Below are 6,630 nucleotides of genomic sequence, written 5' to 3' on the forward strand. Positions count from 1 at the left end.
CTGGAGAATTCCATGGACTGTATAGTCCACGGGGTCACAAAGAGTCGGACACAACTGAGCGACTTTCACTTCACTTCGCCTCTAGGGCAGTGTGTTCCCATCACATAGTACCAGGAATCTAGATCATTACAATCAACAGGGGAGCCTGAGATGTATATTCCCAAGCTCCAGCTTGGTTAGGAAGCTTGTGATTGCTCCAATGACTCATTTTCCAGGTAAGGACTCAAAACCTCGAGAATGAGCAGCCCATGATGGTGAAAGAAACTGGAAGCCACCTTAAGACTGGAATTTGAATTTTCTTACTCCTAGTTCTCATCCTAGTTCTTCTATTGACTAAACTCTCTGTTTGAAATAAAAAGATATTGAGGCAGGAACTGTGATTCAAAGATAAGGAAGACAGTAAGTCCCAGCTCCGTAGGAGAGTAGAAGAAATAAAAACGGGTCCCTGGAAATGTATGGTAAGTCTTAGGTTGTGACTGCTGGTGAGTGCAGAGGACCAAAGGGGCCTGAGATATGTTTGGATTTCAACACTTGGAGGTGGCCTTGCGGGAGGTGGCCAGGCAGAAGGAGCATGTCTGTGGGCATTTGGGGCATAGGTGAGCTGTTGTCACAGGGGTATGTGATCAGCTGGAGGCAGAGGGGACTGTTGATGGCGTCTGAGCAGAGCGGTGACAGATCAGAGTCGTGTTTCGAATAAGATGACTTGAGAGGATGAAGCCGTCTCAGGTAATTTGCGTGGACTTGGCTATGATTTTGGTTGCCTTGAACCCGATCCTCTTTTGGCCAGATAGCCTGAGTGGACCTCAGAGCCCATGTCCTCACATTACCAGCCTTCAGAGCCCAGGAGGGGTTTCTGTACAACCATGAAAGGCAGGAGGAAACCTGTCAAAATTGCCTCATGCTTTCACTGTGATGATTAATATTCAAACTGTCTTTTTATCTCAGGAGCCCGGGATGATTTAAAGCATGGAACTGCTATTAATATTTCCTTATGGAGACGGCTCAAGTGCAAAAGAAAAAGCCTGTGTTCATCGTCAAGCCCATATTCCAGACAGTAAAACAAAGGCAGTAGCAGACTGCTCAGGATTCAAGGCAGCACAGGTCAAGCAGGTGTGAGCCGAGTGTCAGCGCCCAGCCACGCAGGCAGGGGCCACGGTCCTGCGACCAGAGTTGGGAATTTAAATCCCTGCATGTGGAGCTGTCTGGGGCTCCTTGTGGCCGACAGGACTGATTCTAGGTGTGGGCGCAGCCCATTGGTGCTGCCGCTCTGACCCTCTCCAGGGGGACACAGAGGAAGGGGGAGAAGTGGCGGGAGACGCTATTTTAAGGCTCCCTGCGATCGCATCAGGACCAGCTGACCCTCCAGGGGGCTTGGCCCCTTTCCGACTGGGTCCCCAGGACCATGGGCTGCTCGCTCTTGGCCATGGGAGGTTGATTGTGGCCACATCACACTGACTCAATGTAAGTCTATGGGCCACTCATGACACTACACCCAGGACCTTCTGTGGTCTTGATTCACTGTGGGACTGAAGGCAAGTCACTTAAACTGAGAAAAACTCATGTCCTTTAGTCTACTTCCAAAAGGGACCACCCCATCTTTGCTGGCTTGTAGGCTGGTGTAGGAATGACCTGCGAGTGCCCTTGAGAAAGAGCCTAAATGGTGTCTGGCCACCGCAGGCACGCTCCCCTCATCACTATGTTGGGCTCCCCAGTGTGAGCAGTGGGGTGGGTGGTGCGAAGGGGCTGACTTGTCTCTGCCTCCCAGACTTTACTCGGTGGGCGTCTCAAGCAAGCCTGGGAGTGGAAGGGAGACAGAAGGAGATGTTAGGTTTCTGGCCTAGGACCCTTATGCGAAAGGCTGACTCCGGTCCCTGGGCCTGAGGCCAGGAAGCCCCCAAAATAAACGCCCCTGTAAATGCCTTGCTCCCAGTCTCTGCACCTGTTGCCCAGGGGACAGAGACCCCAGGCCCCAAATAGGCACAGCTGCCACGGCTGCTAATCCTGCCCCGGGCTGAGGCTGCGCCATATTTGGGAATGTTTGTCCCTCCACCGGCTGGCCCTCCTCACTCGGCCCCGGGAGCTCAGAGCAAGGGGTCTCTCTCTACATGGTCCTGATCTGGCTTTCTTGGAGACTTCTGTTGGCCCATTTCCCGTTCCTGGGCATGGAGTAGGCAGTGGGTGAACACAGGTGGATGAGTCAGTGTGAGACCTCAGGCCTGAGATGGCAGCAGCATTGGAGCCTGGGGAGGTGCCGCCTCTGCCCCAGGCGGTCTTCACACCTTGCTCCCCACCACGCCCCACACCCCCTTCCAGGGCCTCCTCGGTGATGCTTGACTCTCTACCCAGGTTTCTGAGCCAGTGTGAACTGCAAACAGCCGTGCCCACACCTGCTGTTTTGGGAAGCCAAGAAATTCATGTGCATGGTTAGGATTGTTGACAGATTTGTAAAGAACAGCTTCTGGGTTATTATTATGTCTTTACTACTGATAGGAGAGGCAGAAAGTCAGAAGAACCAGTTCTCCCCAAGGGTACACTGAGTCCCCCCGTTTCCCCCTCTTACCAGGAGTTGAGTTCAGCCATGCGTGGAGTGCCTGCTGCGTGCAGAGCACTGTGCTCACCGCTAAAGGGACTGCCTCTCTGTTGGTTTCTGACTGTGAAACATGTCACCCTGTCACCTTCCTTGGCTCCCTGCCACCTCTGTGGTTTGCTTTGTTTCCCATCACCTTTGAGTACTCCTATTTCCTTGACTGTTCTTGAGGCTCTGACTCATTTACTCTGTATCTCTGGGTCACTGGGTAACCCTCTGCTGACGACAATGGTCCATTTTCTTTACCTGAGCTGCCCCTTCTCTCTGCAGGCTGGCGTCAGGGGTCTTGATGAAGGCAGCCTGAGGGTGTCTAGCACCCGCTCCCCTGCTCCTCCTTGGGGCTCTGAGGACCACCTCTTGTTTGATAAAACATGGAGAAGGCCCTCGGATGCCCAGGCTTCTTGCTCCTCACTGCCATGGAAAGCATGACACATCTTAGCTAAAAATAATCGGTACCATCCTGGGTCCCGGCTGCTGCACCATGGGCTTGAGGGCCTCCGGAACGTCTAGGCCTTGCTCAGGGTAACCGGACCGTGGCTGGGCCCCAGCAAGCAGCCTCAGGAGAGCTCAGCCTCAGCTGTTTTTAGCAGTGGGATTATTGGGAGGGGTAGAAATAGACCTCCACCTTCTGGGAGGCTTCCTCAGCCCACATTCCCAGGCACACTTTGCTTTATTAAAGCTTTCAGCTGTCGCAGGGACCAGGCGTGGAGAAAGGGTTGGGAGGAGGGGGGAGGCGGCCTTGTCCAGCAGGAGGAGGAGGCTGCAGAGCACTGCCAATTGTCCGCCTTCCCCTCCCACCCCTGCCATGAGGACATGTGGCTCTTATTAGAAGCTGAGTCCCTTACACGTTGTGAGGAAGGGGGCCCCCTGACCATCATAAATCAGGATCTCCTCACTTCCAAATAAAGCAGTCTGCCATCCTAGCCCACAGTCCCTTTAGAGCTGACAGATGTATTTTTTAAATCCTGTGTTGATCATGTATTTCTTGTGTAATTAAAAAATTATAAAAGGTAATAAAAAATAGAAATCTACTGCCAAGAGATTTGGCTCAGTAAAGACTTCAGAAAGTTTTCTGGATAGTGTAAGAATTACAGGGGGAGAATGAATAAATTCTATGTTCAAGTACCAGGAAAAAAATAATAAAAGGTGAGGCTATCTATGAAAAGGAAAAGTAACTTGAAATGGCTCTTAATCTGAAGGTGGTGGGATTCCACCCAGAGAACTTAGCCTGAAGGGGGGACCCTCACCATTTTTTGCCACTCTGTTTTGGGGCTCACGTGCAAAAGGACCAAGCGATATTGCAGATGAGCTAAAGGTCACCGAGTTCCTAGGGACTTGGCCTGTCTGAGGGGAGACTCTCTTAAGACAGAGTGGGCCGGGCTGATGGGACAAGAAGAGTCAGAGTGGAGGCCTGGAGGAACTTAACAGAAATGGTAACAGTCAAAAGGAAAAAAATGTGTGTGCCATGTGTTTATCTGTCCAGCTATGACGGACTCTCACCCTCAAGCCCGCCGCCTCGAGGTCCTTGTCACGTTTGTTTTCCAGCTGCTCAGGGAGGGGTGTTTTGTAGTGCAGGGGAGTTTGGGCGCTAGGGAGAATCCCAGTTCTAGAGGCCAGTGTGACCTTAAGCTCATTACCCTGTGGTTCCGTTTCTTCCTCTGTGAAGCAGGGCCAACAGCCTCGATTTGTCCTCACTGGGTCAACCGGGGATGGAGTTCAGGGGACAGGCTCGAGTCCACCGTCCCCCTCTCTGCTCCCAGACTCAACTCCCCCTGCTCCCACGTGGGGCACGGCTGGGGCTTATTTGGAATGAGGTTCATGCTTTCCTTTCTCTCTGCAGTAATAGGGCTTATATTTTCTATAGTCATGGGCATCCTTTGCTTTGTGGAATAAACGAACACTGGCACAGTTGATCACAATATTAACAGAAAATGAATGTTACCATTTTGTTGTTGTTCGTTGCTCAGTTGTGTCCGACTCTTTGTGACCCCACGGACTGCAGCACACCAGGCTTCCCCATCCTTCATCATCTCCCGGAATTTCCTCAAACTCATGTCCATTGAGTCAGTGATGCCATCCAACCATCTCTTCTTCTGTCATCCCCTTCTCCCCCTGCCTTCAATCTTTACCAACATCAGGGTCTTTTCTAATGAGTCGGCTCTTTGCATCAAGTGGCCAATGTATCGGAGCTTCAGCTTCAGCATCAGTCCTTCCAATGAATATTCAGGACTGATTTCCTTTAGGATTGACTGGTTGTATCTCCTTGCGGTCCAGGGAACTCTGAAGAGTCTTCTCCAACACCATGGTTAAAAAGCATCAATTCTTCGGGACTCAGCTTTCTTTCCAATTGATTATTTTATTTTATTTATCTTTAAAAATAAATTTATTTCTTTTAATTGGAGGTTAATTACTTTACAATATTGTATTGGTTTTGCCATAGATCAACATGAATCCGCCACAGGTATACACGGGCTCAGCTTTCTTTATGGTCCAACTCTCACATCCATACATGACTACTGGAAAAACCACAGCTTTGACTATACGGGCCTTTGTTGGCAAAGTAATGTCCCTCACCAAATCAGAGCCTAACTGGAAAGTTACGGATTCCTTCCAGAACCCACCTGCTCACCTTCTTCGTGTGAAATGTTGCGCTGTCAGTGTGTGGGCGTGGCAGGTCCTACAGCCTCAGGGGTTTTCAGCTTTATGGCCCCGGTCTACATAAAATGCATCAGGTATCTCTCTCATCAATTCTTTGCTTAAAATTCTATAAAATGAGTTCACTTCAGAGGTGGTCTTGCTTGCCTGCCTGCCTCTTTTTTCTTTCTTCCTTTCTTATCTGTATTTTATTACATATTTTTAAAAGATAAGGACTATTTTAGAAAACATTATCATAGTATCACCTTGAAAATGAACAATAATCCCATATCATCATCAAATATCTAGTCAGTATTCACATTTTACCTGATGGGATATACATGTGTATCCTTACAACGTCCAAGCCAAGCAGTTGGTGGATAGGGCGGAGTCTCTTTTAATCTAGAATTCCTCCTTCCATTTCTTTCACGGATTTTTTCCCTTGTGATTCATTTATTGAAAAAATTAGATGTGTTCAGTTGCGTTCCCCGTATCCTAGAGTTTATTGGTTCTATCTTGGGTCTGTTTCTGCTTTCCTGTAAGTTGGTGGATGTGATCAGGGTCTGGATCAGACCCCAGTGTGATTGCTGGATGGGAGTTTTTCCTGGGCAGTGATGTATAGACTTCTTTCTGCAGGCATGCCATGTCTTGTCTTATTTTTGTGATACTAGTAGCCATAATTCGTCAGGGGTTCATAATTTGTATAAAAATGGTGACGTGCCAGACCTTTCATTCCTTCTTCATCTACCAGTATGAACACCTCTGTAACAAGCTTTGTCTGCTTTTTCCATCCCCTGCTTTCCCTGGAAGGTGGCCTATAGCCATCGGTGTGCAACAGAGAGGCTCTGGGCAAACGCAACCTTTGGCCCAGACTTGGTCTCACTGCTGGGATTCCTTTCAACAACAGACCCCCCAGGAGGACACCGCGCGTTCTAGTCACAGCGTTGCCAGAAAGGAAGAAAGCACGAGAGACAGATGTGGTCTTTGAGGTAAAGTGATCTGAAATCAATGACAGGCCACAGTGGCCCCCTTTCTGTGGATGACAAATCCCAGAAGGCGCTGAGCTCTCCTGGTGCTTTAACTCCTCCTGGGTAAGTCTGGGTCATCTCATCCCCCAGAATCAGATAAAGGAGGGCATTTGACAATATTTCTGATAATGACGAACAAATAATTCCAAGTTTGACAATTCTGTTTCTGTAGCAGTTCGCCCAGGTAGTATTCTGACTTCCTACTGTATTTTCTTATAAAGACAGGCTTACCCTGGGTAGGGGTGGGATTTTCTGCTGTGCGGCTTTGAAACCATGTAGACTGAGCCAAGAACTCAGTGGTAGATGTTGCCTGGGCTCCGGGGGAACTGGCGCTATTTCACTGATTTGTGTTTCCAGTAGTTAGTGCAGCGCTCACGTGGA

The sequence above is a fragment of the Bos indicus x Bos taurus genome, chromosome 19 (assembly GCF_003369695.1).
Source record: "Bos indicus x Bos taurus breed Angus x Brahman F1 hybrid chromosome 19, Bos_hybrid_MaternalHap_v2.0, whole genome shotgun sequence".
Classification (NCBI taxonomy): Eukaryota; Metazoa; Chordata; class Mammalia; order Artiodactyla; family Bovidae; genus Bos; species Bos indicus x Bos taurus.